This window comes from Stegodyphus dumicola, chromosome 8 (assembly GCF_044657685.1).
Source record: "Stegodyphus dumicola isolate Sdum_Otavi_A_Nest chromosome 8, ASM4465768v1".
Taxonomy (NCBI): Eukaryota; Metazoa; Arthropoda; class Arachnida; order Araneae; family Eresidae; genus Stegodyphus; species Stegodyphus dumicola.
In genome coordinates, this window is record NC_140775.1 from 167316771 (window position 1) to 167343812 (window position 27042).

Consider the following 27042-nt stretch of genomic DNA (forward strand, 5'->3'; position numbering starts at 1 on the left):
TTTGGAAACATGAACTGTCCTGACTCGGAACAGGGAGCTTACTCAAGCTATGTTCAATAAATTGTGAAGTAGACAATACACACAGGAAGGTATACGAACCCCTTTATTTTTCTATCTTTACAGAGGTTTCCGGAACTTCGGAATACAGAGACCAACCACTTGTGGTCTGAACGTAAGAATATAAAACTGCTAACTAAATTTCTAACTAAAACTAACTTTGGATTAATCTACAAGTGCCTAACATTAAGATTGGCCGTTATTTAACAAAAATCCGTATGTAGTACAGAGAGCTGCTAAAACTACGATACGTTTGAATTTATCAAGAGGACTAAACCTCTTGCCTTGAAGGCAACCAGCAAACGAGTAAAACTACTATGGCAAGCGGCCTGCTTCTAATAACTCCTTCCTCTCTCTCTTGGCAAAATGTCACAACTTAAGTACTTGGCGTTAGCAAGACAAATTTGCATAAATAAGTTAAAGCTTTTAATTCTGGCCGGAAGTAGAAAATAAGAAGTGATAGTAAAGATTTAAAATAAAATAAACGTTAGTAAAACTTAGGATCCTTACATACTTCCCGCCAGAGTTAATTAGTTTGAAACTGAGGTCTAAAACGACCTTGTTGAAAACTTTTAGCTCTAAAATCTAACGCGAGGCCAATCTTTTACAAACATTTCTCACTAGAAATTAGAAATTAAAAAAAGTCGTTTTTACATTATCAACTCCATGGACAAGATTTTTCATCTGTACTGCATCTATAAACAGGAGTTTCTTAGTTGAAATCTGGTTCCTTCCAGAGATCTGGAAGGAAAACTAGTTTAATGAAATGTTACACAATTAAATGGCAAGTAACATGAATACTTATATTTCTCTTTTAACATTCTTATTTCATTCATGACGTTATTTAATTATCTCCCGGTGCTCTCTGACATGTGTTGTAAAGAAAAACACGAAACACGAGCGTGTCTATGTACAAGTGTTCAACACTACCGCCTGCAATCAAAACACTAACGTGTTAAAATTCAAGATAACAAGACCTCAGAACACACCTTATATTTATCTCTAAACCCTGAGGTACTATTCTGAAAAGTGGCTAACTCTGAAGTTTAGAGTCAGAAAGCCTAACTACATTCATTCAACCTTTAACACATATTCACAATAATTTGCTCTTTTTACAGTCACACGAATAAGTTAAAATTTTTTGGCATTACTCTAATATTTTCACTTTTAACATATCACAGTATTTCTTAACTTTTAGGATAACAGTTCACATTGTATATAAGGACATATTAACATGCCGTTAATTTTACGCATTTTAAAACGTACATTAGTAGTGCATTGTTAACTTCTATTCTTTTCGAAGCAATTGCCAATTCTTCTACATTGAAATACTACATTTCAAAAGTCTTTCAGACTAAAACTTCATTCTTGCCAGAATCTTTTAAATAAAATTTTATACAATAATTTTTGCAATTTTCTTAAGGTACCTTTCTCGTAGATTATCAATGCTTTTACAATATTCAAGTATTTACACATTCCTATTATACATTAATTTTAGTTTTACTCGCGAGTAATTGAAAAACAATACCAAAATAGGTAACAACTCATTTCTCGCCTTTTTGGCGATAAAGGTAGGCCTCACATCAGGTAAAACTTCTTGAATTCTGCCACTTGCAGTAAGAATGAAAAATTAACTTAAGGTTTCAAAGTAAAAAAGTTTTACTTATCTTTGTGATATTCAGACATCCTTTTTTCTGCCCAGTCCTGGAAGGTAGCAAAGATTAGCGTTTGGTTTATCTTCCTTCTTGTGCGGGTTCGCCCTTCGGTTCCTTCCTCCATGAGCATTCTTTTCCTTCCAGTTCGGTCACCCTTGAAGACCTTCTTTTTAGCCTCTGCCTGTGGTCTCGGGGGTTTGATGGCAGCTGGTCTTGGCGGAACCGGGACAACTGTCTCTCGTTCTTGCCTGGATCTCGTTGCTGGCTGTTCAAATTTTTCTTGCTTCTTTGCATCTGCAGCTGGTCTTCCTTCATCAATTCGTCGACATTTGTGGGCCCACCAGCGGCCGAGCGGTAAAGACGCTGAACACTGGTAGTTCGGTCCGAGGTTCGAATCCCGCGAACGGGCTGGCTGCATGGGCGTTTTCGTGGTTTTCCCCATGTGTAACGTGTATACGAGCCAGTTTCCCTTAGAAAGTTCTCCACGAAAGGCATCCCTCCCCTTAGGCAGATAGCCCTAGTGTGCTTTGCCATAATTAAATACGCCACACGTCGACATTTGCTGCGTAGACTCTTTTCCGATGGGTAGATCTTCCGTTTTGGAGCCGTGTTATAGTTGCTGTCATTTCTCCTGGCTCTCTTTGCATTAGTCGTACTTCTCCCTTCTTCATTCTGGGGGTGGTCGTGCCCTCTCTTTTCTGGTCGGTGGAACGGCTTCTTTTTCTTGTTACCTTCAGTTTTCCAACGGGGGAACTTTCTTTTCAATTGCTCCTGTCTACTAATGGCTTGCCCTTGTGATTGTGGTTGTTCCACTTCTGGAGCTTTTGCCTGCCGTGCCGGATCCTGCAAAAGATCTTGAAATTTTGGCATTTTATTACGATTATAAAATGGTTTTATCTGGTCAACGTTTGCGGTGCATGTTTCACCATTCCTGGCTTTTAACACCACTACAGCCTGAGTTACTTTTTCTGTGACATATGGTCCTTCAAATCGTGGATAAAATTTGGTAGTTTTATCTTCTGGTGATGAAGAAAGTGAATGCTTAATTTTTAACACTTCATCCCCTACTTTATAAGTTACTCCACGTCGTTTCATATCATAATAAAGCTTCTGTTTTCTCTGTGCTACTGCAGTGTTCTTTCTTGCTTCTTTAATTAATTTTTCTATATCACCCATTTTAAATTCTGGGACTCTTTGTTGAACATAAAATAATTTATCTAACGGCGTTATAATCTTTCTGCCTAAAAATAACTCAGCAGGAGTTTTGCCCGTCGTATCATGTTTTGCGGTCCTAAGGGCGAAAGCTAATTCATTGACATAGTTATCCCAGCTTTTATGAAAATTTTTAACATAACTACGGATAATTTTCACTATATTTCTATTGACCCGTTCCGCTATATTTGATTGCGGCCGATACGGGACCATTTTTAAATGACGTATGCCCAGTTTTGGCACATGTCTTCAAATATATTACTTACAAATTGAGGACCATTATCCGATATAACTTTTAGGGGCGCCCCGTATTTTAAAATATATTTATTTAAAATAGAATTAGTAACTAATTTCGCGGAGGCTCGTTTTAAGCGAACAATTTCGGTCCACTTACTAAAATGATCAACCATAACAAGGAGATATCGACATTTATTTAACTGACTTTTTGGGAAAGGGCCCAATAAACCGATGCCAATTATTTCATTTGGAAATTCCGATTTAATGCTATTTAGAAACCCGGCCGGGCGGAAATTAATATAATTAACTGCTTGACATGTTGGGCAGGACTGGACATACGCCCTTGTTAACTTTTGCAGCTCAGGAAAATAAACTGCTTCGCGTACGCGTTGGATGGTTTTTCGAATACCAGCATGAGAAGCTAAAGGGGAGTCATATAACTCCTGCGGTATATTTAATCTAAGACTAGCTGGGATAACAGGTCGAAATTCGTTGCTGGAATTCGTAGTTTTTGTATAAAATAATAGACAATCTATTAGTTCCTAATGGGCCGCCCTATTTCTTATCGCCACAATATCTTGGTGGCTAAAATTTTCAGGATCCTTTAAATAATCACAAATATTTTTAAATTCAGGATCCTTACCCAGTTCGGTTATTACAGTTTCTCGGGAATGTATCGTACATGCTGTGAGCATTGCCACCTTTACACTATTACCTTCTTCATCTATTTTTATTCTGGATAGGGCATCTGGTACGATATTTTTCTTTCCGGGGGTGTGCTTAATTACCAGATTATACTCTTGTAACTTGAGTGCCCATCTTATTAACCTTTGGGATAAGTTTTTCTCTGAGTACAATCTAGTTACCGCCGCATGATCAGAATACACTGTTATTGGCGCCCTTCTAAAATAGACTCGGAAATTTTGCACTGCTAACAAAACTGCAAGTGCCTCTCTCTCAGTCGCGGAATAATTTCTTTGTGTTTGATTTAAAGTTCTACTAAAAAATGCCACGGGCTGCTGATTTTGCGAAAGTACCGCTCCTACCGCATAATCCGAAGTATCCGCTGAAATTTCTAAATTCTCATCGTTTTCAGGAAATTTCAAAACAGGGGCTTGCGTTAATGCTTGCTTTAATTTTTCGAAAGCACTATTGGCTTCGGCCGTCCACGAGAATCTTGCCTTTTTCCCTTTTAGTTTTAACAATGGTTCAGCAATAGCTGCAAAATCATTTATAAAGGACCTATAATATGAAAAAATTTCCTAGAAAAGAAGAGAGCTTCTTCGCCGTATTTGGCGGCGGATACTTTTGCACAGCGATTACTTTTGATTCGTCCGTCTCGATTCCTTTCTGAGATATTTTGTAACCTAAGTATGTTAATTCAGGGCTGAAAATTTGCACTTTTCGACCGGCCTCATTTAATAATGAAAACAACCTGTCTTAAATCTTGTACATGTTGGTCCAGATTATCACTAGTAATAATCATATCGTCTAAATAGATAAATGTGGTCTCTCCTAGAACAGGCCTCAGCACAATGTCCATACATCGCTGAAATGTTGCCGGTGCCCCTGAAAGGCCAAACGGCATACGCAAGAATCATAAGTGCCAGACATGGTTATAAAAGCAGTCTTAGGCTCATCTTCTGGTTTAACCCCTATTTGAAAATAACCAGTCGTTAAGTCTAGCGTAGTCATATATTTGGTAGAAGTTATGTTCCTTAGAATTTCTTCAATAATAGGTAACGGATATACAGGATATTTAGTCATGGAGTTTAATTTACGATAGCCAATTGCAAAACGCCACCTTTTCGGATGTGTTACCGGATAGTAATTATTTTTCTTACATAACACAACCGGGCTAGCATAACTACTTGAGATGGGCGTTATGATCTTTTTACGTAACATATCTCGAATGTGTCACTCTATAATTTTTTCTTTATTCTTATCATACCGATATGGTTTGTGGCGTACTGGCAGTGAATCTCCGATGTCGATACTATGGTTAGTAACTTGAGTAAATCCGGGAATATCACTAAATAACGAAGCAAATTCACTTACCACTTGGCGAATTTTTTGTTGCTCTCCCGTAGGCAGGTGGTTGAGATTTAACGTCGGTGGTTCTCTTTTTTCTTTTCGAACTGGTTTCATCGTCAGCTTAAGGGACGCTTCGTTAAAATCCAGCGTTGCTTCTGCCTCTGGAAGAAAATCTATCCCTAAAATGACATGTGCTTGTAAATTTTTTACGGTAAAAAACATGATCTTTACTTGCTCGTCCGTGATACGAATATATAATTTTACTTTACCTATGCATTTGCATCTTTCTCCCTGCGCAGCTAACACTGTCGTATTATCCGAATTATATATGCGGTATCTACGGAAATACTTCTTAAAAAAATCTTCTGCCACACAGGAACACTGCGCGCATGTATCCAGGAGTGCGGTGGCTGGGATGTTGTTCACCAAAACTTCAATCTTTGGAAGAGTCAAATTTTTCACCACAACGGTATTTAACTTGAAAAAAGAGGGGTTTTCTTGGCCTTCCGCACCCTCCCGTCAGCAGAAATCCGTTTTAGTTTAAATTTTCTTTTTTCCTTTCCATGCTTTCCTTCTTTTTCCGCTGGCGTTCAGACTTTTTTCTGGCTTACTATTGAAATGTCGACGTTCGCAGGTTGTTTTTAGATACTCAGGTTTCCTTGCCCACTGATTCGATTTGCTTCCGTAGCCGTGTTCTTGCCTTTGCTGTGGTCTTGGCGCACCAAATTGGCTTCGTTGCTCATACTGGCGTATTCTTTCAATGTCCGCCGTTCTTCTACTTTCGAACTGGATTGCTAGCTCAAATAACTTTTTCAATGCAGTCGGATTCCTTAATTCAATAAAGTCTTGTACTTGGGGAAGTAACCTCGGCAAAATCACTTGGATTATCTCAGGATCCAGACGGTTTCCATACAAGAGTTTAAAGACATGAATTTTTCTTAAAATAAAGGTGGAAAAATTATCGATCCGTTGCTGGTATATGTTGAAGAGTTCGTTTCTAATCTTGCACGATCTCTTAAGACAGGGAAGGCTTTTACTAAGGCAGTCTTAAAATTTTCGTAAGTGTAGGTGGAACTTCCCGCTTGACCCAAGAGGCTTCTGCCTATACATTTGAACCAATTAAGCGCTTGGCCCCTCAAAGCGCTGGTAGCTAAGGTGACTTTCTGGAACTCATGGACTGGATACAGCATGAAGTGGTCATCCAATTTTTCCAAAAAACTGGTTACCGGTGAGTTTCCATTAAATGTTGCTTCTAGTTTCATCGATGCGCTCATGGTCTGTACGATGCACACAAATCCTTCCAGGGCGGCAGCTGGCATTTCTGGATTCTGAGCCCCTTCTGAGGCACCACAGGTTCTTCTTGAACCTCGGCCATGGTTATTCTTCTTCGTCGGGCGCCACTATCAGGACTTGTGTTCCTCTTTACTTGCTTTGGAAACATGAACTGTCCTGACTCGGAACAGGGAGCTTACTCAAGCTATGTTCAATAAATTGTGAAGTAGACAATACACACAGGAAGGGTATACAAAACCCTTTATTTTTCTATCTTTACAGAGGTTTCCGGAACTTCAGAATACAGAGACCAACCACTTGTGGTCTGAACGTAAGAATATAAAACTGCTAACTAAAACTCTAACTAAAACTAACTTTGGATTAATATACAAGTGCCTAACTTTAAGATTGGCCGTTATTTAACAAAAATCCGTATGTAGTACAGAGAGCTGCTAAAACTACGATACGTTTGAATTTATCAAGAGGACTAAACCTCTGGCCTTGAAGGCAACCAGCAAACGAGTAAAACTACTATGGCAAGCGGCCTGCTTCTAATAACTCCTGCCTCTCTCTCTTGGCAAAAAGCCACAACTTAAGTACTTGGCTTTAGCAAGACAAATTTGCATAAATAAGTTAAAGCTTTTAATTCTGGCCGGAAGTAGAAAATAAGAAGTGATAGTAAAGACTTAAAATAAACGTTAGTAAAATTTAGGATCCTTACAGCATAACGTCCACTCTTATCTAAAGTTGGCTAGAGAGGAGCCTCACGAGAGCTATACATTTACATGTACACTATACTTTGTACTTGGCATTACTTGGTAATACATTAACAAATAAAACTGTACACAAATTCTATCTTTGTTTACATTGTTGGGAGTGACTTTACATAAATTCTATCTGTGTTTAGATTGTTGGGAGTGACTTTACATAAATCTGCGTGTTGGATTATTAGAATTGCTGTGGCAATTATGCGAAAATGCTTGTGAGGTTTAACCTCCTGGGGCGTAAATATTTATACACTACAAGTGTTCAGAAGGCAGCTACAACTAAATTTCTACTGTACACGTATGATTTATGCTATACACTACATTTTACTCATTTATGACATTGTAAATTATTATTCGGTACATCTATAATTTGGTAATATATACACATTATGCGATACGACATGGGCATATCATCTGTCAATTAATGGGCAAAGAATGGTATCACACTTAACATTATTTGATATTACATTTGCAATTAATGCATTGCGCATATTCCTCACTGATATGACGTTGTCAGGAGTGACTTTGCTAGGTTACGTATTAGAACATTATGAATGTTCCGGCAATTTTGCCAGTGAGCTTGGGAGGGCGTACTTGCAGGGGCTTGTACATATATACCACTGGTGCTCAAAAGGCGGCTACATCTAAATTGCTGCAATAAGTATATGATGTATGCTATACATATGCATATTTGCATATTCTTGACTTTACCTATTATTATTCGGTGCGGTCTATAAGTTCAACAATATGTACATTTTACGATACAAAATTGACATTAATATTACAGTTTATGAGGTAATTAAGAAATTATACTTAACATTAATTGACATTCGTATAAATAGTGCTGTGCATATACATATTTACATAATTATGAGATTGCATGTCTTATATACACTGGTGTGCAAAAATTAAGGACGAGACGGTTTTTTCAATATAACTTTGTACAAAAGCTTTCCAAATCAACACAATTAATACCGTAAGATCCCCAATACGTAAGGAGATGAGTAATGTAAGCAACACTTACTAAAAGAGAAATCAGAGGGATAAAGAGAAGCTTTTTTGAAAACGTTGCATGGAGCGCAATGCGACTGAAGGCCGAAACATTCCTGTGATGTGTGTCCAGCAAGAAACATCCGGTCTTTAATAGGGAATATGATCTCCCCTGACTGCTAGGCAGGTTTCACAGCGTCTGCCCATGCTAAGAATGAGGGTGTCAATGAGTTGTTGAGGCATTGCTGCCCATTCGTCTTGCAACGCCAATCGAAGCTCCGGAATCGTTACTGGTGGTAAGGTACGAGCTGCCAAGCGTCTGCCTAGAAAATCCCATACATGCTCGATGGGATTGAGATCCGGAGTTCGTGCCGGCCAATGCATACGTTCAATATCCTCACTCTCTAAGAGCTGTTCGGCAGCTACTGTGCGATGACATGGTGCATTGTCGTCCATGAAAAGCAACTGCGGACCCATAGCGCCTCTAAAAAGACGCACATATGGAAGAAGAATCTCGTTACAATAACGGGTCCCGTTGACTGAACCTGCGTCGAACATGTGAAGTTCTGTACGACTACCAAGCATGATGCCTCCCCAAACGAGAACACCGCCACCTCCATACCTGTCCCTTTCAATGATGTTCGAGGGATGATTGCGGCTTCCCCGCTCTCTCCAGATGAGTATGCGATGAGAATCGCTACTCAGACTGAATCTGCTCTCATCTGTAAAGAGTAATCGTCTCCATTCATTTTCTCTCCAATTCCGGTGTTCCCGGGACCACAGAGAACGCCTTCTCCGAAGGGCAGGCGTTAGAGGTACACACCGTACAGGGCGTCGTGCAAACAAACCACCACTGTGCAGTCTTCTGGCCACGGTAAAACGCGATATCGGTCGTCCAGTCGCCTGTGTCGTGTGTCTAGCGATTTCTCCCGCTGTCTGCCGCCTGTTTCTTCTGGCCTGTAAGGCAATATACCGGTCATCTGTGGGTGTGGTTCCTCGTGGACGACCACTACTAAACCCCCGGATAGCTGTTCCTGTAGTTTGAAATTGTCACCAAAGTCTTGAAATGATGCTGTGAGCAATTCCGAACTCTGCAGCCATACTTGTCACACTGCGGCCTTCCTCCAACTTCCCAATGATTCGACCTCGGGTAAAAGCATCCAGATGTCGTCTAACAGATTGATTATTCGCCATTTCTCGCTGAGGCAGCAACTCGGTGTGATTTTGATTGCTATACGGCGTGCAATCTCTGCAAGAAATACTTATCTTACACCGACAACATGCTTTATACTACTCAGACACTCCCCCATTACGTCTACCTGCATATCTGCGCATGTGCTACCGTACATCACCTTACTTAATCTTCTGATTGGTCTTTCTGTCCGCTCTGCCTCTTCGTTCAGCTGATATGCTAATTTTTCGACTTAGTCCTTAATTTTTGCACACCAGTGTATACACTATGCGATACGGCATTGACATATATGAGATTTATATATGAGATTTGACATAATAGTGGTATTACATTACCATTATTGACATTGCATTTACGAACTACATTATGCAGATTCAACTCTGTAAATACATTGTCAGGAGTAACATATAGAACGCATTTATAACACTATATTTGCTCTTGCTTTTATGTGATTGAGCTTTAGGATGGCGTACAGGCAGACCTGACGGGTTGGAGTCCCGCATTAGGCTTGGTTGTCTGAGTATGTCATTCACTCTTTTCGCAGTTGTAACCACGTTTTACCTTGTGTGGCGCACTTGAACAAGAACTTGAATTGTGCATTAATCGGTGACTAGACAGCTAAATAACCGATGGATTCGGCTATTTCCGACGAATGCTTGGGAAGCAAGTCTCCGATCATTTAAAGCAAAAATTAGGAAACTAGAGTACTTTATAATAGCTTTTAAAAGAGATGTTTGACTTCTGCTCCAACAAAATTTTCGACTTAAAATATCAAAAATGCTATTAATATTGACACAGAATTTTAAACGGATTATTTTGAAAAATACTCTGGCAGGGGTTAACGCAGCAAAATAGTTTTGCAGAAAAAATGCTTTAATGAAGAGAATTACATAATAACAAGATACTCACGGAAATATTATACATAGAATACTGTGAAACAGTTGGTAATTTATATAATATACAAAACACAAAATTAAAAACCGGGACAAAATTTATTGTTATTTTCTTATTTCCAGAGCAATCATGCTTCTTTCAAATATCTAGTTCTGAGCTCTTATGGAAAATATTCACTGAAATGCAAAATGCTCAGATTAAATAATATAGAGCATAACAAAGCAAATGAATGGTATCTGTCTAAAGGGATGAACATCTTCGAGGAGGAATTTCAATTAAAACTATAATTATGAAAATTTTCATTGAGGCTAATATACCTATATAGACATTCCTACACACACTACGGGGAATACTCTAGAGATGTTTCTGCACAAAATTCTGAAGACATTTTATAAAGCTTTAAATGGACATAATTCTATAGGAATATTGCTTTACAAAACCGTATAGAAATTTTATAAAAACCTTATAAAACGGCTCTATATAGAAATATTCAAAATTTATAAACTGTAATCTAAGCAAGTTTTTAGTTTCTAATACGCTATGGGGGATAGAGAAGAGTAAAAATAAACATTTTATTATGTGTTGAATAGATTTTGAGTGGGATTATTTGCTTTTATTTTCCCTCAAGTTTAATAACTTTTAGCTTCTAAATTCAGGAAACACTTCCTGAAATATTTTGTGCAGTACGGCTTACGTAATAAAAAATTAAAACTTTCAAAAGCATAAAGTCAATTTAAAATATAAAATCAATTAAAAGATTAAATTCATGTTGATAATTCTAAAATTTTCATCCCTGAATTAATTGCTTTAAATTATAGTATACTTATCACTCATAAGAGAAATGGCTACATTTAATTAGGTTTTATTATTTAAAATGTATTTATTTTCATTTAAATATACTTTGAAATCAAAATAGTACTGAAAATTTTATTAGAGGAAAAGATCACATTTATTCCAAACGTTCTTATTCGACCATCCAAGTCACAGATCATTTCAATTAGGTTATAAAATTCCATTCAAAAATGAAAATTCAATCCAAAATTCCTTTCTTTTAATTCCAAAAGAAAATTTTGCTGATTTTATAGTGTTTTTAAATATTTAAAAGCGTGTAGAAATTCTTTTCATTACAAACTAAAGCAAGGAACCTTGTTTGAATTTCATCATAATTATACTCCAATTTTCTATAAACTGGATTCTGATATTTTCAGTAGAATTTTGTTATTAGTTGGTTCTATACAGGTTTCATAAAATTCTACAATTGAAGGTCTTTTGAAACCGCACAAAGTTTTATAGAATCTCTGCATAAATCATTGTAGAACATCTACACATATCCTTACATAATTATACTTAGATTCTTTTTTTAATTCTACAGGTAATCACTAACTTATTTAATAGAAAACTGGGATAAAATTACAAAATATTCTGTTGTGCTACTGCTAAATTTCATTTGTCTGATTTAATCATAACCTGCCCACGAATTTTATAGTGGCAACGAGTACTTTGCGGCATCAGTAGTTAGCATGAGTCTTGAGCAACATATAGCTGACACTACGATTTTGCCCAGTTTCACTCCGGTTTTAAAGGAGAGAGCCCCGGAGGAGAATTTCTAGGGTCTCCCACCTTTCTTTCCTTACCAGCAACTTTCGGGTAGCTCTATATTTTGAGTGTCCCCATAATGTACAGACACTATACATTCACTCACATCCATGCCTTATCCGGAATTCGAATCCGGATCCTTCGGTACGGCAGTCAGCAGTTCTAAGAAATTTGATATATATTTTATATAGACATTCCCATAAGGTTAGTTGTATTCAAGTTACAAATGGGGAAAATCACGAAGAAATATGCGGCTCATCGGGATTTGAATCCATGTCGACCCACTAGTGTTCAGCGATTTTATCTGTCCGCTGCAATACAGCCAGCCTTTCAATGATTAATAATACGCGAGCAATTTAAAAGATCCCAGCTAAAGGTAAAAAATTTAAAAGCTACAATAATCACGGCACTTAATATTGCTGAACTGTGTGAAGATATGATTCTAAATTATAAAGCTAAAAGAGGAATTGAGCAATTACCTCAAGTGGATAAATATCAAATAAAATGTAATGATTTCCGCAGTTGTTTTCTTTGAGATGAGTAGTTAAGTGTTAATAAATAGCAGTTGATTTATTACTTTTCTTTACTTATTTGTCCAAAGGGGCTTTGTTGCTGAAGGACTATGGTTTTCGTTTTGCGATTTTGCGTTGAATCACTATAAATGTCCGTTTCACTTTTCAAACTGTTGCCACCAAGTGTTAGAGCCCTGCATTATATTTGAAGAAATTAAATAATGAAAAATCTGCATAGATGTATGTATATTTCTCGTATTGTCAGAAAACAACGTTACATAGAGTCATCGAATTTTGAATGACGTAATCGTCCTACGAATATGGGCATGTGGAAGACCAAATTTAAAATTTGGAATTTGTTTTATTATCGATTTCATATTTTGTAAAACTTTAACGAATTTCTGAGTAAGAAACTCTACGATTTAAAATCGAGCAATGGCAACACTCTATGGTGGGCAAAAAAGACCTTTCTATCTTCAGCGGGCGCGGAGCTGTGTATCGGGAATTCTAAAGATATGCTCATTTTAAATTATTTTGCTACATTGCTATTGAACTGAATTTTATGATTTAAGTGCAAAGAGCATGATATTTAATAAATAAAGGTAACACACGAAACGTTAAAGAAAACGCTCCTTTGGACGTAATTTAAAATCTGAACCTTTCAGATTTTTTGTGTTATTAATTTATTTTTAATTATAACATAATAATGTTGTTATTTAGTGTTTAATAATGCTATTAATTTATTCATTTATCTTTTAAAATTTACCTAAATTATTTTGTGCTCATTAGCTTCGGGATACCCTTGCTCAGTCTCTTTCGCATAACATGCGCAAGACATGTTGTAATCTAGTATTTGTGACATTTGTAAGTTGTAGTGTATAGGAAGCTTTTAATTGTGTAGATCATTGGAAAGCAAAATTATGCGTGGCGTTGGAAGTGTGAGGTACGTTTTAGTAAAGGAACACTTGCAGAATTCAAGCATTATTCGAAACTATTATTAGTATTATTGTACTTTTTTTGTTATTTTAAAAAAGCTGAATTTCTGATTCAAAATATATCCTGGATTATGTTTCATTAAGAATATTAATAAAAGGGATAGAAAATAAATGAAGTACTATTCTACTATTTTCCTAGTTAAAAAAGTGATCGACATATTTCCATACTTCAATAAGGAACACTTTGTGGAAAGTATAACAATGCTTATATATCAGGGTCCTGAAGATGATGACTGCAATTTGGGGAAGACAAAACTGCAACCAAGCAGTTTAGTCTGAAAATAAGCTGGTGGGCATATTGACTAAATATACTTTTACGTGCGTACAGGTTCGTAATTGTACGTATGCACAAAGAACTGATGATAGCTTGATAAAATTTATTTTCCCAAAAGAAACACTTTACAGTTCTGGATTTCCACAAAAGTACTCGTGCAACTCTTCTCCAATATGACAAAGCTTAGTCAGTATTTACAACATCAAGCTACCTACAGCGTTAAACACAACGGAATGAAAAGCCAGCTAACTGAAACCCGAACGGAGATCTCTTAGTACTCTTATGTCCACTCTGAACTAAACAACTGAGAACTGACGTTCTCTCTGGTCATATAGTTTCTCTCCGGCGACTGAGGAATTTCCAGTACCTTCCATTTCTTGAAATTACTGGAAACCATATACGGTTAAAATTGCATATAAGAGTTACTGTTACAGTTACATATAGGGATCAATTAATATTTATCCAGTTACATCATCAATTACAGTTAGACATGGACCGGACCAAAATGTCGCCAAATTTGGAGAATTTGATCGATTTCTCGCCAAATTTCTCGACAAAAATTAGTTCTCCAAACCAAAGCTATCTTTAACTATTCTCACGTCTTCAACTACGATATTCTCTTCGATGATCGCAATGTGCGTCCCCTGGTAGCACACACTATTATGGATGGAGACCACTAGTTCCTATCCTTGCTGCTCAATCGGTGGCTGTTGATACTTCCATTCTATCAGATTTAAACTGTGTTGTTTTCTAAGTTGTTTGGACCTATTCTTATGATGCTGTACTGACTGATGTTTATCTTGTACTGACCGATGTTGTATTGTAAATAAGTTTTTTGGGTTGAATTAGTGTTGTTATTTTGTAGTATTGATCTTTTTGCTGTATAGTAGTGTTTTTTGAATCACTTGCATTTGCCATTCTGAAGAATTGTCTCTGGATCCTTTCGCATTTTTCTCCATTCTTGTCATGTTTTATTACCTTTCAGATATCTTAGGCCTTTTTTTCCTTGGTACTTCTCTCCTTGTCTTTTCCTCCGACTTCTCATCAGAGATGATATCCTCGTCCGTATTTTACTATGCCATGTGACCAGGGCTTGATTTCATGAACCGGCAACGTTGCGAGTGTCTAAGTCAATGCTATCTTGGTTATATCTCGTCAATTAAGCGACATAACCACTTACCACTTCACGATACAACCGTTCACGTTACATTGTACAAAATTCGTAACAATACAGTGCTAAAATTTAAAAAAGAAAAAAACTTTTCAATAATAAAAGTACAGAATGTTTACGTTTCGATAGAAGTAATCATTATTAGATTATCCAAAAAAATATTCTTTGATAGTAAAAACTTAAATTTTTAAAGAAAAAAAATTCTTGTTTTAAATAAAATTAATAGACTGTTATTTTTTAATAGACAAACAAATTTCAATTATAGAACTGATATAGTGTTTTTGTACTTCCATTCCTAGCCATTGGCTAATTATTAAATATACCAGCATGGCCAAATGATTTTCTGAATTCATACAACCAAAATTTCTAAATGTAAATGTGCGTATAGATAAGTAACACGATATTTAAAGTTTTTAAAACTGAAGGGGAAATTTGTCTTAACACACATCACATTATTCTATCTCTAAATTAGAATAATAATTTCGAATAACAACAGCAATAAGAAAATAGCTATAAGAATGACTACTATATTATAAATTGATAAGTTTGATGGAGCTTTATTCAATATGTATGTCTACTAAAGTTGAATAATTGTCTAATTTTCAAATTTACATTGGTGTGTTTCGTTTCTAATATTATTCTCTTTTGCTGAAAGGCAAAGTACACTTTGGCTAACCAGCTGCCGAACGGTAAAACCGCTGAATACTGGTGGTAACCTCGGGAAGCGGAATTGCTGCATGGGCATGTTCTTGGCTTTTCTCTTGTATGACATAGACACAAGCTAGTTTCTCTTAGAAAGTCTTCCATGAACGCATCTTTCCTTATTAACAGGAAGTTCTCGTGAGCTTTGCCACAATCAAACAAACCAAACACAACTTAGATTTATGAACGCGCAGTTTGTTACTGAACTGGAGCAGGAAAATCGCTGAATACCGGTAGTTCCGACCTGGCTTCGTTTCTAGCCGAACATGCTGGCTGCATGAGCATTTTCCCCATGTGCAACGTGCACGCGAGCAAGTTTCTCATAGAAAATCCTTAACGAAGGCTTTCCTCCTCTTAGGCAGATAGCTGTAGTGTGCTTTGCCATAATTAACAAAACCAAACGAAACCAGTGCTGAATTGCTATTTGCAAATTAGAAGTATTCCGATATGAAAATATGGTTGAAAACGACGCATATATTTTTTTTTCACTTTATTATAGTTACATGTTTCCTGTAAGTGATTTCCTAACAAAACAGATGAAAGAACGCAAAATTTAAAAGAAACTGATTAAAAGCCTAAACAGCTAAATTGGACTTGCAGCTATATTAATTATCATTAACTGTGACAATTTCTTCATTTCGAATATCTTTTTAATTCCGCCAGTTCTTTTTTAAATGAGAAAAAATAAGAAAATCTAAGATAGGAGAAAGCCTGAAAATGAAACGTATAAGAATAGAAAAAGGAAAAAAAAAAAAAAAAAAACAGTCGCCGTTGGAAGACAGGTGTAAGTCCTCGTAGATAAATACAGCGGTCATATAATAAAAATATAAACATTAGCGTCATCGGTCTACTGTAAATAAAACATACAAAAATTTTAAGTTTTATTTAACCAATCAGAGTTTAAAGCTTTTGACCAATCACAGCAAATTATGGAGCATTCCAATTTGGGCAGAGATTGCGGAGACTCGTAAATTAGATTACTCACACTCTGCGATCCTGAGAGTATCAGGTAAAATAAATAAGGTTTGTAATGCTTTCAGCATTTATATTTTTAATTTAAGGTTGTTTAACTTTATTCTTATAGTCTTTAGAGAATATCAGAGTTCATCCCAGAGTTTTCTTCAACTTGAATACTCCCTTATCGTAAAACATTTGTTCCGTTTAAAGGGTAAACGGATTCGTTAATTTTCTAAATTTGTTTTGCAAATAAAAAGAGAAATTTTGCCGGGTTTTCACACAATATCAATTAAAACACTATTAACATTTGTTAAATTTCGATGGTCCTAATAATTCTAAAGTTGGTTTCTAAATAATAACTGAAATTTTACAAGATTTTAGAAGAATTAAAAAATATCTGAAATGTTTCATATTTTAAATTACGTCGAGAGGGGCGCTTTCTTAACGTTTTGTGTGTTACCTTTATTTATTAAATATCATGTTTTTTGCATATCATGTTTTTTTAGTTCAATAGCAATCTCGCAAAATAATTTTAAAATGAGCATATCTTTAGAATTTTCGATACACAGTTCGCTGCGCTGGAGATGAAAAAGTTATTTTTGCCCCGTAGAGTGTTGCCATTGCAAGCTTTTAAATCGTTGAGTTTGTTACTCAAAAATTCGTTAAAGGTGTACAAAATACGAAATCGATAAAAAAACAAATTCGAATTTTCAAATTTGGAATTTCAGATGCACATATTCGCAGTAGGTTTACGTCATCCAAAATTGGTTGGCTCTAGGTACCGTTGTTTTACCACAATGCGAGAAATATACATACATTTATGCAGTTTTTCATTATTTAATTTCTTCAGATATAATGGAGGACTCTAAAATTTTGTGGCAACAGTTTGAAAAGTGAACCGATATTTATAGGAGTCCGACGCTAAATGCCAAAACGAAAATAATAGTCTTTCGGGACTCAAATCCCTTTGAACTAATAATTCAATGTAACAAAATATTTATTAAATTTTTAGGCTAAATAGATTTATTCATTTCCAAAACTGATTTTTTTGTGCAAAAATTAAAACTTTTTAAGATTTGAAACAATTGCAGGTAAGTAAATTCGCAACACATAGTGCAATATCCGACATTAGTATGTTTGAAAAATATCTAAACTGATTTTGCAAAGTTTTACATTAATTATGTTTTAATCGTATCGCTGTTAAAACTCACATCCAAGCGGAAATTTTGCAAATTTTACAAAATATAAAGGCAATACTGCCAGATATTTTGCAATACATTCAACTGCACTTGTAAATTAAATGAGAAATTATTTTTATTATTTGAATTAAAAGGTTTAGTGGAATTTTCTATCTTTTTCTCCTTTCCATATTCAACTTACTAAGTGTGAAGATTAATTTTATTATAACAACAGAAAATATGCATTTCGTCAGTCCAGAAAAGGAAAAGAAAATTATACCGTAAATTCCCAACACTTAGTTGTAGATTTATTTCTTTAGATATAGATCCTAGACGTATATTCAAAATTAATTAATCTACAGTTGCATTTAAAATTACAGGTTCTAGAATTCCTTCAGAATAGTTTAAACTTTGTCGATGGTATAATTTGTAAAACCAAAATTTAATTTTTATTTGATAAATATAGAAGACTTCTAATTACTAAAATATTTCCAACGATTTAATCAAGAAAAACTGGAAAAGTAATTCTAAACATTTATGTAAAACATTTGGGGCGATATTAAGTAACATTCGGAATTTTTTTTTTCTTTTTTTTTTTTTTCTTTAAGACATTATTAACGATAAAATTCAACGCTAAATGAACTCTAATTTAAGGAGCAGCTACAAAATAAATGCACTCGGTTTGGCTTAAGGACTTAGATATCTTGAAAAGATAGCATTTGTTATTTATTTATTATTGTTCACTTGAAATTATTTATTAAATATATATCTAAGAAATTAGTATCTGGAGATATATCAAACCTTTTAAATTTTTAATCAGTAGGGAAAATGAATGATTTACTAACTAGAAAGCTTCTTCTAGATGGAACACATGAAAAAAATAGAAAAGAAAAGATTTAGGTTTTAGGTAACCTCATTCTATTCGCAAAGTGGAAAGCATTCTCAGATAATTATGCGCCTTAATCTATCTGAAAATATACTGGCATGTCAGCTGTGAATGTTTAAACAAATGAAACCAAGATAATCTCTTTTGTTTTATTGTGAGTTTCTATTTTCACTTATGGTGTTTGTCACTATAATCGAAAGTTTGTCAAGTATTTTTAACCCACTTGTCCGAAAAAGTAGTTCAAAGTCCGAAAACACACTGATTGTAAATGACAATGCAACGTGGTAAAGCAAGCGTTTCAAAATTTGACTTATAGTTTTTTAAATTTAACGTTTAGATCATATCTCTGTTTAAGGAATAAACTAAAGATCTCGGAATTTATTGTTTACACCATCAGAGAAAACGGAAAAATAATTTAATTAAATTTGACTAATACTTTAACGTCGTTGCTTAATATTTTGGCAAAAGCGCTCAGTTTCTTTTCCCGCTGTTTGGCATTTGCAGTTTTAAAATTTTAACAACTAAAACTGTATCGGTGATAAAATTTTCAACTTCCCATAGATTATAAAACCAATTTTTCGCCCTCTTTTAAAACAAGAAAGATAAAAAAAAAAATTATTTGCATGATTTTCCACATTAAAAAAAATTGATGGGACCATATGACTTTCTTATACGGCCTGTTAAATTATACGTGTTTTCTACTGCACTGCATTTGATCTTATTTCGTCGAATTATTATAACTAAATAAAAACATCCATCAAGACAAACTGAAAACGACGGGAAAATCTGAAAATTTTGAAACTAAGTATTCCGGTCAATTTTTGTCGCACGGAAGTCAAACTTCTTGTAATTTATTTTTTCGTAACGAATATAAAATTTCTTAAATATAACTATAGAAACCAGGAGACCGCATTAAAAAGTAGATTTTATTAATAATCATCCAAAATTAATTTTTGTTAATATGACACTGCCAGTTTCCGTCATTTAAACATTTTTGTAATTTTGTTGCACTTAAATTAAAAATTTTTTCCTCGAATTATTCTAACTTAATTAACCAATTCCACAAGGCAAGCTGAAAATGATATCAAAAATTGCAGATTTTGGAATTCAATATCTCGGTCAGTTGCGTCGTTTAAAACACTTCTGCAACTGGAAGTATATCACTAAGACCCACTGAGAAAATAAAAGTCGGATAAACACTTTTAACCCGGATATGAGGATGTATCTCTGTATAAACGTTTGGGACTGCGGATCGCAATAAAAATACGAGGTGCACAACTAGGTATTATAGCAGTTCCCTATAAAAAATTCAACGTTCTACGACACTTCTAGTTTTTGAGTTACGCGAGATACATACATACGTAGATATGCACGTACAGACGACACGAAAAAAATGCCTTTTTTATCAAGTTAACAATCGGCTTTTGTAAACAGAGTCCTTTATTTTGTCCATACGTAGAGACGTCATGGAATAAAGTCATCCGTATGGTTTCGGGAATAGTCAAAATGAATATTTCAGTTGAAATATGATACCCGAAACTTTTCGCAGTTACAGTTCTTTTTTTTTAATTTCGTACAAGGAATAAAAAATAATATATAATACAGTGCGAAACAGAATCGCTTCTCTTTCGGCACGGGTGGCAGACGTAGTTTTAAGGCTCTCTTGCTTGTATTACTGTGGTCATAAGTCTTTCTCGTTAGCTTCTTTTATTCTAAAGGAGCAATTTGTCCAGACGGACTATTAATTTCGTTTTGGCATTTTGCGTTAATTCACTAAAAGCATTGTTTCACTTTTCAAATTGTTGTCACCAAATACTATTGCCCTGCATTATATTTAGAGAAATTAAATAACGAAGAATCTGCATGAATGTACGTATGTTTCTCACATTGTGATAAAACAACGGTACCTAGAGCCATCAAAATTTGAATAACGTAATCCTTTATGGAATATCGGAATGTGTGAGGCTTAATTTGAGTTTGAAATTTGTTTTATTATTGATTTCATATTTTGTAACACTTCAACGAATTTTTCATTAACAAACTAAACGATTTCAAAGCGTGCAATGGCAATACTGTACGAAAAAAAAAAAATTTATCTCCAGCGCGCTACGCTATGTATCGGAAATTCTAAAGATATGCCCATTTTAAGAATATTTTGCGATAGTGCTATTGAACTGAATTTTATGGTTTAAGTGCGAGAAACATGATATTTAATAAATAAAGGTACCACACAAAATGTTAGGAAAACGCTCTTTTGGACGTAACTTAAAATCTGAATCATTTCAGATTTATTTATTTTTGTTGTTCATTTCAGATGGTCATCTACATTCTTCGAGAAAGTATTTCATTTTAAGAATTCATTTTGTTAATTTTCCTGGAATGTTATGTTTGGGGATTTTAATATAAAAAAATTATCTGTTATAAATACCCGAAATTTGAAATATTATAAAACTTCCTCACCATCTTTCAAAACAATAATTACAAGAAAATATTAAGTACGAAATTTTCTAGAATTTTCTTTTTAAACTAGCCGTGGTTTGTAAGTTTTGGCCTAATTCCTTCATGGTATTTATCACTATGATCAGAATTCTGCTATCCATTTTTAAACTATTCCCTGATAAGCTATCGAACTCTGATTTTGTACACAGACTCACTGCGGACACTAGTTTGATTCATAACCTGTCGTTGATTCACTAGTTTCATTCATAACCTGTCGTTGAGATTAAAGATATGGCAATAAAAATATTAATTTTTTAAAAAAAATAAGCTTTTATTTAAAACATAAAATAATTAAATAACTAGAAATAGATTAACAATTTATAATACAGTTAAGTGGGAAAAAGTGATCAATATAATTTTCTTGCTAGAATTCCTCTGCACTTTTATTACGGATAACAAAAGCATTGAAGCCTAAATAACGAAATCTGTTAATTTGATTGCATTTTCAAAGGTATAAACCATTGCATTATAAATTTATCAAGAGCGGCCCACACTTTAATTATTTGGGATGCAAAAATGTAGACGAATTGTATAACAAATATTATTTAATCCGTTTTTCCCTCTAAACTATATGATTTTTTCATTTTAATTTATTAATTGTTTTACGTTCTTATATAAAAGAAATTTAAAAAAAACTTTTTAAATATTTTTTAACATCTTTCCTAAATCAGATTTAAAATTTGAGTATGCGTTCTGCATGATTTAATCGTATGGGGAATTCGCTGTGGCTTCTGTTTTTGTCTAAGTAGCACCCTGAAAAGGAAATCTTGACTTCGAATGTACTCTAGTGTTCTGAGGCTTTAGTCGCTAGACCGGATGTAGAAGTTGCTTTTATATGTCTCCTTTTAGATATTCACTTACCAAATTGACGAGAAAGAAAGTCTAATTTACGCCTTTTGATTCAATTACATGACGATGTTTATGTTCCCTTTAAGATGAGATTTCTGTTAACTTTTTCATATTTCTATTTCCAACAGTTTCTTCTAGTTTTGTTGAGATTTTCTAATTTGAGCAAAGTTCTTTAAAAGCCTGTGTTTAAGAGATTAAATTTAATAACATATTCATTTTAGGTATGAAGAGAATTTATGCATTTTATAATTAAAAAAAACACCTTCGTATACTTTTCACCTTCATATATATCAGTGAAAGATATATACCTTCATATACTTCATCTGCACAGAGTTATTCTTACGAACTCTTAAAGTTGCTTTGCAGCTGACATATATAACATTTCAATTAGATCTGCAGACGCAAGTAAAACAATGTATATATGTGTGTGTTGTGTCACCTTTCTTAGCGCAAGTGATGGCCTTGCAACTGAGAAAAGCAATTAACTCTAAATATTATGTAATACAAATTGCTTCCACTAATTTCCAGAATTTCAGTTTCTCGGAGGGAAAGGGTCTTTATGTTCGCCTTCTTCTGAATTGTTACAAAATGCATAATGAAGAAGCATTAATTACTTTTAAGTACTTTTGAAAAACCCATTCAGGTCAACTTTTGAGATAGTCACTGGAAACCAATATTAAAATTAAATTGAAATCACCATCTAATATTTATTTTGTAAGGTTTTGTTTAAGTCATAAATTCTTGTTTTAATTTCTGTATTCTTTCCTTTCGTTGTTCCATCCAATTCTGCTAATTCTGCAGTTTTGAACATTCAACAAATTTAAAGTGGATTTTTCAACATTCAGTATACGTTGAGGTATGTAATTTGAGAGAAAGGGATTACCTAATAACTTGCATTATCCTCTGTTGAAATTTATAGTAGCATGTCATTGCAATGATAACTTACCAATTTTTGTTAAATAAACATATTTCAATGAAATATGAACCTCCGCAAATATTAAATAAACTAACTAATCTCGAATTTAATTTAATTACTCTCTAATTAGCTGTGATTTTGAGTTAAACATAGACTTAAAAACTCAGATTATTACTTCGGCTAAAGGCGGTTAGCAGGGGCTTTACTATACTTTGATACTTGAAAGATTCCTAGGTCCTTTAATGACGGCTCATATAATAAATTACTCGAATATGTCAAATATTCTTGATAACGACTATACGTAAGCACAGGTCAGGAGTCTTAACTCGAAAATTGGTCTTACAAGCTGTTGTCTCTATATTAGCACGTCAAGATCTTTGAAGAAGTTTCACATCTAGGAAGCATTAGGAATCAACTCTGTCTTCTCCAGGATTACAATATGAAACTTCTGAAGCCAAGTATTACTTACAGCAGTCTAGCATGCACTAGGGAGTGCTACTACTCTTTCGAAGTAATGTTATAAAAATGCGAATATGACTATTATAAAAATATCTGAGATTCCTAACAACAGATTTAAGTCAAGAGAAAGAAATCGTTTAAACGTATTTTACACGATAGTTTTCAGAACGTTCTCTGTCATAAACATTTCAGTAAGCGTAATGGAATAAATAAAAGACAAAAATACCATGCAAGTGCATAACAACTTTGCCACTAAATTCATATATTTAATTTTTCACTATATAAAAATTAATTTGCGATTTAGCAATTTTTTCTATGCTTATAAATAACTCTATTTTGTTGCATCATTTTGTTTACATTTATGCATTTAAACACTTTTAATGAAATATTATTAGATACTCAGATAATAATATAATTAATATAATCGATATGCCATCCTTTCATTAGTTTAATCTTGAATATGTTTATATTATCTCATATACAAATGAGGCAAAATATCCATCGATATTCACAGTTGAAAATGTTATGGTAGCATTAATATTTTGTAATATTTCGTTAAGTAGTTCTTTAATATTAATCCTTACAGTGCATTTTTCGTCAAAAATTAAGGTGTTTAGTTCCACTGCAATTTGCTGAGTTTTTAAGAGCTCTAAGTGTTCAAGAACATGAAGAACGATATTTATATTAAGAAAATTAACTTTTCGCATCTTTCTGCTTTAAACTTTCATTTTAAATCATCAAATACGACTGCTATTGGGTATAATAGATGTATTTGTTTCAAACATAAATAGCGTTCGTATGATTCAGTTTTAAAGCATTCCGGTTTGTTAAAATGTATGTTTAAAGAGTTTGTACAACAACGGCTCCTACACACGTTTTACAAATAAAAGGAATACGGTTGAAAGCTTATGAATTTAAATTTCATATTGTATTACTCTTCACGCCTGTACAGAAGGTCGCGAGGCTAAACTTTGAGATCTAGGCACTATACTTATATATGGTATACTTAATTTTGAAGTTCAGTATTAATTATAGACGAGTTCAGTATTCATAATTTAGTATTAAATTAACTTTGACGCTCATGAGAAGATATGCATATAATACACAGATACCAAATATTTCTATAAGCTACAATACATTAAGAAAAAGATCTTCTGTACCTCTGTTGTCTTAATTTTATTTTATTAATCTTCCAAGAAAGCAAATCTTCTCTCACAGAACCTTAGTACGTTTTACCATAGCTAATCCAGTCCAATTTGTAAGTTTATCCTTATTTTGGATAATCAATTGTTTCATAATTCAGATCTTTACTGTCACTTCTCTTTCCGCATCCCTACTAAAATGCAAATGTTTTCTAAAGTATTTAAGGTGACAGTTTCGGATTGCAAAACAGAGCGTGCTTCCGTCTCTCGAAGCCACGTTATTAAGTTTCGCTAACTCAGATAAGACTGAAATTGTTCGGCTTTGCTTTATGGTTGCCCACATTTAAATTGTTACGCCGGTGAGAAGTTTGAGCCAAATTCGCGTTGAATCAAATATATGGCCCACGACTTATATTAAGTATTGAAATTAAACATTACTCGAAGTTTCATCGCCAAATTCTTAGTTGATTCGTTAGCAGGAGTCGTGCATTTTATGTTCCAGTTCTGATTTAATAAAATGGTTTGTTTTAAAACATTTTAAATCTTTGTAGTTCTATTCAGACAAAACGATAATTCGCTCCAAGTCTGGCAGGGGATCGGACTTCGTTTATGCTAGCCATGAAGACTAAAGAAGACTCCTTTTCTATTTGTCTTCCTGTTATGAATGGCTATAGATCTGGAATTCAATTCTGTTACATCTATATGAATCATGTCGTTAATATTGTATTTTTTATTCTTTAACATTAAAACATTTAGTTTTACTTTTATGTTCCTATGCATAATCGCCTTTATATTTCATTAATTTTACTTTCTTTATTGTATTTTCATTTCGATATTTTTCAAGTTATTAATAAATTTTGATTTACCAATATGCATTGCTGTACCTATTACTATAATTAATTTAACTTAGTTAATTGAATTGCCAATAATTAGTGCTACATACAATATTATTATAAATTATCATTTAATTATTAGTGTGGCTCATGTGAGAATGTTAACTGTATGTTGGTAAATCGATCCATTTTTCAGTTGTTTAAGCAAGGAGCAGATTACATAGGCGTTTTCATTGCTTTTATTATGTATAACATAGCAGTTTTTTCAGTTGCATTAAAAGTCGAAGAGGAAGGGGGCAGTCTAACCTGAATCAATCTGCTATAAAAGCAGGTAGTAATTTTACCTTGTTTAAATTCTTAATGTTTATTATTTTCCTGTTATTATTCTTAAATTTTGAAGAATGTTGTCTGATTTCACTGGCTTTTTTGCATATTTTACTTTATGATTTCAGGTAAATAATTATAAGAATATTAATGCAGTATATGGGGATCGGACAATAGGACGTAAGCTGGACAATCAGAATCGAGCAACTCACCAATGCCAAGAGTAGTTCCAGAAATTCCGAGCCGGAAACTGCAGCCTAGAAACAAGCCTCATCTGGAAGATCTGTACAGCCCGACGATAACGTCCTACAAAACCTGGTAGACCAAAATCGCATCGCAGCTGATGAGAAACTAGCGGAGAATCAAGAAGAGTACATTTTAGATTTAAAAAGGACATTGTTTGTTTATTATAACTCTTAAAAATGAAAGTAGTATTAAAAACTGCATTATTTATCGGATGACTGAATAAATACAAGCCTTTCTTTTGCAAAATCTTCCAAAAAGTCATCTCTTCCCTTAGGAAAGAGACCTTGTGTGCTTTGCCATAATCTATTAAACAAAATTTAACTATCATTGCACTTAATATTTATGCTAATTTGATACAATGTATATTTTTGAATATTATTATCATTTCTTAACTAAATTTTTTATTATTATGCATTGTAAATGTTAAAGCTCTGTATTAGTATATACTTGGTAATATCATCATTTATTTATTTTATTTGTAACGCGTAAAATGCTGTTTGTAGAGATGTTACGGAATTCCCATATATAGTATTTATTAGTCTAGGATTTTCGCAAGTATGTTTTCAGAAGAGACTATGAAATAAAACCTAATTTCACCACATGATAACCACGCATTATAATCTCCCGAGTGGAAAAGAGAAGAATATGTCCACTGTTTTACAATTACAGATTTACGTTTACATGCTTACAAGTGGGGACAGAAAAGGAAAAATTGCAGACGTCAGGATTCAAGACAAAGGTAAGAGCGTAAGAAATGGAAAGGTTACCATACAGGTAACTGATTAAGAATAACGAAATTTCCATTGGTTAACTATAAGATTCTGTGTAAATAATTTTTAACATTGTCGGATTAACTTTCCTTCTTTTACAAACTCTCGACGCTATATGAATACCTGCGATATTAAACATCATATAAGAATCCTACGATAAGGATAGATTTTGAAATTATGCACTTCAGAAAGATTTAGTACTAGCATATAAAATTGAAACGTGCGTATTAGCATATTTCGCTTTTTAGGATAGAAAAAAGAAATAATAAGATTTCAGGGTTATCACGATCTAAATTTAAATTTTTTTTTATATATTCTTTACCGTACATGTGCTCTCACTAGAAAAGATGACTTGGTTTAAAAAGTTATTTCTTAGGAGAGACCATTAAGCTGCAACAAACAAATATATCACCACATGGAAAA

At 33.9% G+C, this 27042-nt stretch overlaps 1 long non-coding RNA gene across 2 annotated transcripts; it reads left to right on the forward strand.

Annotated features, from left to right (window-relative positions):
• The first annotated feature begins 16480 nt into the window (after positions 1 to 16480).
• On the forward strand, positions 16481 to 26456 carry LOC118196044 (uncharacterized). 2 transcript variants are annotated; one of them, XR_004759367.2, is made up of 3 exons: positions 16517 to 16583; positions 25549 to 25610; positions 25732 to 26456. It is a non-coding gene; the product is annotated as an uncharacterized LOC118196044 (long non-coding RNA). The 2 variants fall into 2 exon arrangements; XR_015042803.1 differs by lacking the exon at positions 25549 to 25610 and having other exon boundaries at positions 16481 to 16583.
• Positions 26457 to 27042: the final 586 nt, after the last annotated feature.